The sequence below is a fragment of the Canis lupus genome, chromosome 22, assembly GCF_048164855.1.
Source record: "Canis lupus baileyi chromosome 22, mCanLup2.hap1, whole genome shotgun sequence".
Lineage (NCBI taxonomy): Eukaryota > Metazoa > Chordata > Mammalia > Carnivora > Canidae > Canis > Canis lupus.
Window position 1 is genome coordinate 21645992 of NC_132859.1, and position 11086 is coordinate 21657077.

Consider the following 11086-nt stretch of genomic DNA (forward strand, 5'->3'; position numbering starts at 1 on the left):
AAGGGGGCACGGCTTTCTCTCATCAGTCTTGCTCACTCTGGGCAAGAGTCCCCCTCCTCTTAGGGACCCTGGAGATTGGGGGAGAGCTTTCTGTACTGGCTTTGAATCCCAGGTCTCACCAGATGTATGACCCCAGACTAATCCCTTTATTATTCTGAGCCTCAGTTTCTTTTATATATATATATATATATATATATATTGGTGTTCAATTTGCCAACATATAGAATAACACCCAGTGCTCATCCCATCAAGTTGAGCCTCAGTTTCTTTATTTGTAAAAAGAGACTATAGGTCTTAGCTCTTGGATGAGCAGGTGTTATCAAATGCTCCACCAAGCTGGGTCATTTCTCCCTTAAACAAACAAACAAACAAACAAACAGACAAACAAAAACAGTGAGAGGCTGGGAGGGGTGGCTGGCATCATGCAGGGACTGGCTCTGGTTGCACTGAACTCAGGGTGCTAAGATAAAGTGAGAGGAGACAGGATAGGGACAGCCTTTAACCTCAGACAGTGCAGGGTTCTGTTCCCCGCTCTGCCACCTACTGGCTGTACTTGCACTTTGTATAAGTTCTGAACATTTCTGAGATGTGGTTTCCTCAGCTCTGAAGGGGGATAATCATGGGGCCTACCTCAAATGGAGTATCAGGAGAACTCAATGACAAGTGTCTGCCAGGGCCTGGCCTGGAGCTGGGGACACAGCTATTTTGTGCTATTTTTGGGACATTGTGCTATTTTTAGCACAATAACACAAGGGGCCTGATGAGGGGTGGATTCCTGGCATACAGGGCAAGCAGCTCCTCTCCTTGCTCCTCCCAGCCTAGCGTTTGGCTAAACAATGTCAGGGTTGGCAACTAAAGACAGAAGCATGAGGGTAAGGCCTTTTTTCTTTTGTGACTAAAGCATGTTTACTAGAGAACAACCAAGGGTACCAAGGGTTAGGTTTCCCTAGCCCTGGGGAATGCTCTGGGGGTCTTGGAGGGAGCCCTGAAATTAGCAGTGCCTGGCTAGGTCTGAACCTCTCCCATGACCCTTGACCAACTCAACACTGCTTCCTGAACCTTCTTTGCCGCCTGTGTCCAGGGATCAGGGTTCCTAGGAGCTGCTGTTTTTGCTACTAAGAATCTTACTATTAAAACTTCTGGGGGATTGGGGGCTGGGCAGCACCTGGGTGGCTCAGTTAGTGAAGTATCTGCCTTCAGGTCATGATCCTGGGGTCCTGGAATTGAGCCCTGTATTGGGCTCCCTGCTCAATAGGAGCCTGCTTTTCCCTCTCCCTCTGCCTCTACCCCTGCTTGTGTTCTCTCTCTGTGTCAAATAAATAAATAAAATCATTTAAAAAATCAAAAACATTAAAAAAACTGTGGGACCCCAGAGGGTCCCTTTCCTAATCTGATAGATGAAGTATTGGTATATCAATGTTATCTAAATTTCAGATGTTTGCGTATTATCTGTGTGTTGGGCTGTATTTGTATAGAATCTGTTCCATTATTTACTTAACACTCTTCTTTAAAAAGACCTATTTAAAAAAAAACCCTTAAGTGTAATCATTTTAAAAGGCAACTTAACATATGTCTATGATAAATAGAAAACCTGACATGACATGAGTAAGAAGTGTCATAAATATAAGTAATATGCTTAGAACAACAATGTGTGTCCCATCCTATATACAGTGATCCCACATATCACACTTAGAAAATGCAGGGCTAGATCCTATGGCTCCTCCCAGCTCCATGCTTCCCTGACCTCTGTCTCTTCCTCCTTTCCGGGAACACAGCCGAGTTGGGGAACACACCCCCACAGTCATTATTCTTTGCCCTGCTGTTATCTCTGTGGACCAGCAAATCCTCCTTGTGATTTTGCAGGGTAAGGGACAGAGGTCTGGAGCTCCTGTGTCCAGAGAGGCCTCTGATGTTGGGACAAGCAGTATAATCCAAAGAGGAAGTCCCCTTTGTTATTTAGTCCCACCTAAAGAATCTCAGACATTCTCTGAGAAGAATAACAGCAGAGATTACATCAGCAGCCTGTCCTCAGGCCCCAGGGGACACAGGCATCCCCTGGGCAGCCGCAAAGAGACAGATAGCACACCCTCACTTGGGGACTAAGAGCTGCTCTCACTTTCTGAGGCCAGCTCTTTCGAGAATGTCAGGAAGAGCAGGGCAGGAAGGTAGAAGCCAGGGACGTGTGTGTGCTTAGGTCATGTCCAGAGCAAAGAAGCGGCCAGAGGGCTCTATGGGGCTTCTTTGTTGCAAGTATGACATCTAATATTGATTGAGGCCTGGCATGTGTTCAGGCCTTGTCATGAATGATCTCATCAGGCTTTATCTCTTTCATTCAGAGATTGGTTTGAGGAGGAAGAGAGCTGGTGAGGGGCAGAGGAACTCCAACCCAGGACTGTTGGGACTGCAGCACTACTACCTTGCTTTCCTGAGTAATGTCTCTGGGTAACCTCTCTCTTCTCATCATCATTTCCTGCTATTCCTTCCTTCTCCATCACCTCTTGATTTATTAAAATAATTACTGACAATTTATTGTATGCTAATCCTGGACTTTGCATGAACTACAGAGAACTTCTCCCACTCTGTACTGTCTCTAGTTCTCCTATTCTCTCTTAATTTTTGAAAATCTATTTTATTAGAGTAATTTTTAGATACTATAGATTTACATACAATAAAATGTATCCTTTTTAAGTATTTTAAAAATGTATACACTTGAATAGCCAGAACCCAGACCAACATGTAGAACATGTGCATCACCCCCAGAAGTTCTTTCCAGTCCCTTTGTAAGCCAATCCCTCCCCCACCCCAGGAAAGTACCAGTCTATTTCTGTCATTATAGATTAGTTTTTCCTTTTCTAGGACTTCATATAAATGAAATCATACACAGGATCCCTGCGTGGCTCAGCGATTGAGAGTCTGCCTTTGGCTCAGCGCGTGATCCTGGGATCCAGAATTAAGTCCCACATCGGGCTCCCTGCATGGAGCCTGCTTTTCTCTCTGCCTATGTCTCTGCCTCTCTCTCTGTGTCTCTCATGAATAAATAATTAAATCTTAAAAACAAATAAATGAAATCATACAGTATATATTCTTTTATGTCCAGCTTTGTTTGCCCAGCATAATGTTTTAGAGATTTAGTCCATTTTTATTGCTGAGTAGTATTCCGTGGTGTGCATATACTACAATATGTTTACCCATTCATCTGTGGAATATATCTGGTTTGTTTCCAGTCTGGGGCCTATTCTGGTACAGCTGTCATGAATATTTGTGTACAAGTTTTTTTGTAGACATATGTTTTTATTTCTCCTAAAACCTTGGAGTGAGATTGCTAGGTCATATGGCAAGAATGTGTTTTACTTTATAAGAAACTGTATAAAACTGTTTTTTACCATTTTACATTCCCATGATGTATGAGCAATGTCTGAGAGTTTTGGTTGCTCCACATTCTCACCAACATTTTGTGTTGTCTGTTTTTAAATTTTAACCATTCTTGTGAGTCATTGCATATATAGTGGTTTCTCATTGTTGTTTTAATCCATTATTCACTGATTACTAATGGCTTGAGCATCCTTGCATGTGCTATTCATGTGCTATGTCATTCATAAGTTTTCTTTTATAAAGTATCTGTTGGAATCTTTTGCCCATTTAAAAAAATTGGGTTGTTTGTATTATTATTATGATTATTATCATAATCATTATTATTTTGAAAGAGAGAGCATGTGAACAGGGGGAGGGGGTGAGGGAGAGAATCCCACACAGGCCCCATGCCCAGTGTGGAGCCCAATGCAGGTTCCAATCCCATAACCCCAAGATCACGATCAAGCTGAAAACAAGAGTCAGATGCTCAACTGACTAAGCCATTCTGGATGCCCCTATTTGTCATCTTACTATTGAGTTGTGAAAGTTCTTTATATATTCTAGATGCAATTTTTTTTCTAACATGAATATTTTCTCTTGGTTTGTAGCTTCTCATTTTCTCAGTAGTATCTGTTGAAGAGCAGAAGTTTTTAATTTTTATAAAATCTAAGTGATCACTTTTTCTCTTCTAGTTAGTGCTTTTTGTATCCTGTTTAAGAAATCTTTGCTTTTCCCTAGGTCACAAAGATTTAATCCTATATTCTAGAAATTTTATAGTTTTGGCTTTTACATTTAAGTCCATGCTCCAGTTCAAATTAATTTTTGTATATAATGTAAGGTAAGAATTGAGGAGCCTTTTTCCCTTTACAGATATTCAGTTGTTCCAGCATTACTGAAAAGATGATATCACTTGTGGAATATCAATTGACCATTTATGCATAGGTTTATTTCTATACCATCTAATCTGTCCATTGATCTTACACCTATAACACACTTTCTTGATTACTATAGCTTTCTAGTATATCTGAAAATCAAGTATAGTATAAGTTCTTCAAATTTGTTCTTCTCTTTCAAGATTATTTTGATTTTTACATCCTTAGTTATTTCCGTATAAATTTTTTTAAAAGATTTTATTTATTTATTCATAGAGACACACAGAGAGAGGCAGAGACACAGGCAGAGGGAGAAGCAGGCTCCATGCAGAGAGCCTGATGTGGGACTTGATCCAGGGTCTCCAAGATCACACCCTGGGCTGCAGGCAGTGCTAAACCGCTGCACCACCGGGGCTGCCCTCCATATAAATTTTCATATCAGTTTTCCTATTCCTATCAGAACTACCTGCTGGGATTTTGGTTGGAATAGTATTGAGTCTATAGTTCAAATTGAAGGAGAATTGACATCTTAACAATGTAGGGTCTTCCAACCATGAATATAGCATATCTCTTTGTTTTTTAAAGATTTTATTTAGTTTCTTTTAATAATATTTTATAATTTTTAGTGAACAGGATGTGTTCATACTTTGTGAAATTTATCTCTTTCATATATTTTGATATTATAATTGGTAGTTTTAGTTTCATTTTTCAGTTCATTGCTGGTATATAGAAATAAGATTGATTTTTATATATTGACTTTGTGTCCTACAAACTTTCTAAATTCTCTTATTTCTTCTAGTAACTTCTTTTGGTAGATTTCTTAAGATTTTTAACATATATGAGCATGTTGTCTGCAAAATAAAGACAGTTTGGCTTCTTCCTTTCCAATCCTTATCTTTTTATTTCTTTTTCTTGCCTTATTACCTAGGCTAGTACCTCCAGTATTCTGTTGAATAGAAGTGGTAAGAAATACATCTTAGGACCATTCTTGGTTTCTTTCTTGATTTCCCACATAATGCCATTATTAGATCTTATGATTCTTCTTTTGAAATATGTCCAGAGTCAGATGACCTCTTATATACTCTATATAGTGAGCTAGTTAAATGCACGGACTCTAGATCCAGAATGCCTGAATTAAAATCTTGACTTTACCAGCTACCTGCTCTGTATGTTTGGGCAGTTACCTAACCTCTTTGTCTCAGTTTTCTGATTTATATAAAGAGTATGTATAATTATACCTACTTCATAGTTTGTTTTTGTTGTTGTTGTTTTTTTGCTTTGCTTTGTTTCTTTGTGTAAGGATTAAGCCTTGGCTCATGGGAAGTGCACACTGAATATCAGTATCAAGTAGTTCTGTAAGTGATTTCACACTTCCAGCTCTGCCCCTACTTCAGGCTATTCTCAACCTAGAAACCAGATGGATCCTATTAAAAGGTAATTCAGAGCATGTCACTCTCCAGTTCAAAACCCTCTAGTGGTTCCCATTTCATTCATGGTAAAAGTCAAAAACTTTACAATAGCCTGCTAGTCTAGGTTATGTAGGCTTAATGAAACCCCACACCTCACTGTTCAGACACTCCCCTCTTCAGGGAGTGGACTACAGGAAGCATAGTAGCTCAGCCGGAAATTGCATGAGTGGTTAGGGGCAGGTAAGAGTAGCTGCCCACTCCCATTGTGGGGCTGCCCTGCCCTTCAGGAAGTGTATTCTTGCCCAGCCCAAACTCTTGTTCCCTCCCTGAGATAACAGGGACTTGTCACTGCACACAGGCTAAATGAATGAGTGAGCTTGAGAGGCTGGGGAGAACTAGCAAGGTCAGCCTATTCAAGTTGACTAATTTCTTCTTTTTTTTTTTTTTTTTAAAGATCTATTTATTTATTTTCGGGGAGGGGAGAGGGGCAGTGGGAGAGGGAGAGAGAAAATCTCAAGCACATTCCCTGCTGAGTGCAAAGCCCAATATGGGGCTCAATTCCATGACACCACCTGAGCCAAAACCAAGAGTCAGATGTTTAACTGACTGAGCCACCCAGGTTCCCCAAGCCTGATTTCTTAATGAGCTATGTATCATGCCTAGATGGTCATGGAGTCAGAGTAGTCCAGCTGTAGCCTCTTTGGCTTCTGAGAGGGAAGGGTATCTCTCTGTGCCATCTGGAGGACAGGGTCCAGCCTGATGTTTGAATGTTCTCATTCCTGTTTGAGGCCCAGTGATGGTACTGGAAGGTCCCTTGTGCTGGGTGCCAGTGATTCAGTGATGAACAAGACCCAGCCCTGCCCTCCCGGGGCTCATCATCTGGCAGGGAGACAGACGTGTAAATGCCCAGTGGGACAAGTATTAGAGCTGCAGAATTGTGAGGAGGGTACCGACACAAACCTGGGGGCATGACAGGCACTCAGAGAAGCCTTCCAGGGAAGAACACAACCCAATTTCTCAGAAATAAAAGCTGTACAAGTCTTCACTGATTTTTTTAGGAATGGAGACTCCAAGGATTGCCTTTCTAACAGATAAGGCAAGCACTGTCACCCACTTCTTACCACACCTGCACCGATGTCATCTAGCCATCTTGTGTGAGTCGGCATCCTTGGCTGGAAGCCAGGCCCAGGGTTGTGGTTGTCACATCCCTAGCAGAAGGGGATGAAAAGGGGTCCTGATGAGTGTTTAGCATCCACTGTATGCCCCACGCTGTGCTGGGCACATTGCATGCATGGTCTTGTTGTTTGTAGCACTGCTCTGTGAGATCAGTATCATTACTTCCATTTTATTTTATTTTTTTAATTTTTATTTATTTATGATAGTCACAGAGAGAGAGAGAGAGGCAGAGACATAGGCAGAGGGAAAAGCAGGCTCCATGCACCGGGAGCCCGACGTGGGATTCGATCCCGGGTCTCCAGGATCGCGCCCTGGGCCAAAGGCCCGCGCCAAACCGCTGCGCCACCCAGGGATCCCCATTACTTCCATTTTAGAGATGGAGAAACTGGTTCAGAGGGCTTTGGTTTTGTCCCAGCCATGCAGCTAAGAGGCCAAACCTGGATTTTTTTTTTAAGATTTTATTTATTTATTTATTTATTTATTTATTTATTTATTTATTTATTTATGAGAGTGAGAGACCATAAGTGGTGAGGGGGGAGAAGCAGGCTCCCCACTGAGCAGGGAGCTCAGGGCAGGGCTGTGTCCCAGGACCCTGGGATCATGTTCTGAGCTGAAGGCAGACACTTAACCAATTGGGCCACCCAGGCGCCTGGATTTGCACACAGACCTGTCAGCCTTCAAGCATGAGTCCTTCCCACAGAACTCAGGATTTACCTTCATGCCCTCTAACACTCCTGAGAAAGGGGGAGAATAATATCTGCAGTGTCTCCTTCACAGCCTCCAGGCATTGGAAGTGTTGCAGAAGCCAGGGCTATGACCAGTAGGTTCTGTAACTATCTCCAAACTTCACCTCACTCAGACTTCTTACTCAGCCTCAAAGGGAGTCTTGGGCAGGGCAGTTCCTGTGACAGGTAAAACTTTTCCCTTACCACCTGCCTAACAGGAACCAGCACTTTTGTTGCCCAGTCACAAGGAGACAGACTGACCAACACTCCCTCCCTAAAGATGGCTCCCCTCCTTATGCAAGTAACATGTTAGGGCCCACATTGATATTAATGACACTCTCTAGGTATCAAGCCCTTTCTGGGTGCCAGGCCACATTGGAGACCAATCATTATATCCCTCACCTCAAATCTCTGAGGCAGTCAGAATTTCCATCCTCATTTTGTAGAACAAGCATTTTTTTTTATATGCTCAGAGAGGTTAAGTCATTTTTTCAAGGTCAGTATCTGATTTTAAACCAAACTGACCCAAAGTCAGTCCCTGATCTGCCCTAGAGAAACCAGAAGTATAAGGTGGGGAGAGGGTCAGAGATACACTAGAAATTCACGGGTGATTCTAAGTGTCTTTGAACAGATGTATTGGGGAGCTAGACTCACAGGGGCTCTTTCTTGGGGACCTAATGCTCCTCGAGATCGCATCCTCCCTGCCTATGCTGCCACTTTGGGGGTATTGCCAACTTGAGGATGGATGTTAGAGAGTCAAAAGCATTGGACTCTCTCCATGGCCAAGCTCTGCCAACTTTTTCACTCAGTCCCTCATCTAGGAGCATTTCCTATTTGATGGCTCTTCCTCTCTGCAGGGGCCCAGCTTGCCCAGCTGTTTGCCACAGACAGGAGTTCTGGGGAAGCCCTTCATTTCTTCTCATCTGTCCTGATATCACTGTATTTCCAGCCAAACTTTCCTAGACAGGAGTTTGATTGCTGGGAGAGGGGTCTATGGCCTTATTGTCAAGGTTTGGGAAGCCTGAAACACTGACAGGTGGCTTCTGACAAACCATGGAGCTCTTGGGGCCAGCCCCCAGGAGCTCTGAGCTCTAATGGAGGTCCCCCAGGCATCAGACTCTGTAACATCTTCTAAATAGGGAGGCTTTAGCTGTAGGACTACATCTCAGGCATTGCAATTCAGCCAGGGTCTCTCACAACATCTGCTTCCTGAATAATGAATCAGTAACTGACTGGCTCTCTTCCCCCAAGCTGTCCCTCCTTCTCCTTATTCCAGGATCCCCACATCCTTGCCCTAGCTTACTAACAGTCTCTGAGTGAGGGCCTGCGACTGTCAATCTGATCATTGTCTCCTGGACTCCTCTTTAACTCTATGAATATTAGCAGACTGTGCCTTCCTGAGAGGCCTTTACGCCCATCCTTCTCCTTTACCACATGCTCTCTTATGCTGACCTCTTCTCTGTCCCTTCCCACTCCATGTGCAATTCTTCATTTTTCATCAGGAGCAGAGCCCAAAGAGCACTGGGAAGGCTCAAGTGGCTCCAGCCTGGCCAACTTCCTAGGAAGCCAGCATAACATTGGAGCTATTGTGGGCTTGCTGTTGGGCCCTAAGAACACACAGAAGGTTGCCTTTCTGGGTAGGGGTGAAGGAAGGTCTACCTGAAGACCCAAAGGAGGAAAAGTAAGGATGGAGGGGGAAGACATGCGGGGAGGAAGGGGTCAAAAATCATGGCCGTTCCCTGTAGTCTGGGAGGACTGAGTCTGCATCCTTGTGGGCAGATTTACAGTAGGGCAAGAGGCTTCCCCTTTCCCATACCATGTCACATACGAAGGACTGCAGGCCTGGACACATTGGCTGTAGAGTGTTGGGCAAGCAGAGACAGAAGGGAGAAGGACCAACCTGAGTGAGCTGGGCCCAGGAGAGCCCAATGGCAGGTTTATGCCACAACCTGAGAGGCAGAGTAATGGTACCTAGTGGATTCAGGGATGGGGTGAGAAGTTGGGCTGGAGAAAGCTGACACATCTGAGAAGAGACATTTCTGCCTACTCCCAGTCCCATGGGTTCCAAGCTTTCCAAATGTGTGGACCCTTTTTGATATCCAAAAGTCTGACGTCTTTCACATGATTGACAGTATTTTTACTTTTTCTTTATGGTAATAATTCCCAAAAAGTAAATTTAAAACAGGCTATCTATTTAGGCATGGGCTTGGGACAAAATGTTCCTGAATGCTGTTAAGTATTCTGCTCACAACCTTTAGAAAAGCAACTTCATTTCAATAGGATTAATTCCTTCTTCTCAGATTTGATGTACTGTTCTAATTCTGCCAAATACATAATTATTATGTATTTGGATTTCATTAGTTGCATTATTTAAGAAGCCTAAGAATAGTACCATTTTGCTTAAAAATACTTTTTCACTCTGGAAAATTTCAATCACAAAACTAAAGAAAATAGTAAAACAAATCCCCATGTGCCCATGACCTGCTTTAATAATGAACACATGATAGATCTTGTTTCATCTCCAACCTCTCCTCCCTCTCCTCCCCCTCTTCTCCTGCCTCTGGCCACTGGGTTATTTTAAAGCAAATTCCAGACTCATAACATTTCATCTGTGAACACTTCAGTCTCTAAGAAGGACTCCTCTAACACCTAGAAGTTAACAATTATTCCTTAATATCATCAAATATCCTATCTTATTTAAATTCCCCAATTGTCTCATGAATGGCTTTTTACCGAGATAGTTTGTTTAAATGAGGGCCCAGAGTTCACATATTGATTGCATTTGGTTCACATGTCTCTTAAATCTTTCAGTATCTAGTAGTTCTACCTCTTTTTTTTTCCCCTGGTCATTTGTTTATTGGAGAAACCAAGGCATCTGTTCTATAGTTTCCAATTTTCTAGACCTTGTGGTTTGCACCATCTTGGTGTCATTCATATGTTTCTCTGTTTTCTGTCTTTTCTGTGAATGGTAGTTAAGTCTGAAGGTTAACTCAGATTCATGGGCAATATTCTATAAGAACATTTCATAAATGGCATAATTTCCTATTTGATTACAGCAGGAGTCACATAATGTTTGTTATCTCTGTTTCCGTGAGACAGTTCTTTATAGATTGGTGCACTGTAGAGTTTTCTACCAACATTCTAGCTAGTGGTTTTAAAAGGCAGCCATTAGTGAACATTGCCTAAATTCATTATTACATTAAGGTATGCAAAGTGATGATTTTCAAATTCTTTCCACCTCTTCTGAACTTATTAGCTAAAATTCTCTAACAAAGATCTTTCCTACAGCAACTATTTAGTTACCCTGGAATATGGTTTGTGCAGGGATTATACTTTCTTTTCACTAATTTACAAAATAATAAGCTGATGTCCTAATAACTGCCAAAGGTGACAGGTGAGATGGGTGTCTAAGATCTTATGAAAATTCACCAAGTTAGCCTGCCACAGTCTCATGTCTCATGGATGTCAGCTTAAGACTGCAACTGCTAAGGTAGCCTGGGTGGCTCAGCGGTTTAGTGCTGCCTTCAGCCCAGTGCCTGATCCTGGAGACCCG

The 11086-nt window shown here is 42.5% G+C and overlaps 1 long non-coding RNA gene across 1 annotated transcript; it reads left to right on the forward strand.

Annotated features, from left to right (window-relative positions):
• Positions 1-761: 761 nt before the first annotated feature.
• Positions 762-3080, forward strand: LOC140613996 (uncharacterized). Its single transcript, XR_012014908.1, has 3 exons — positions 762-872; positions 2337-2442; positions 2857-3080. It is a non-coding gene; the product is annotated as an uncharacterized lncRNA (long non-coding RNA).
• The last annotated feature ends 8006 nt before the right edge of the window (positions 3081-11086 follow it).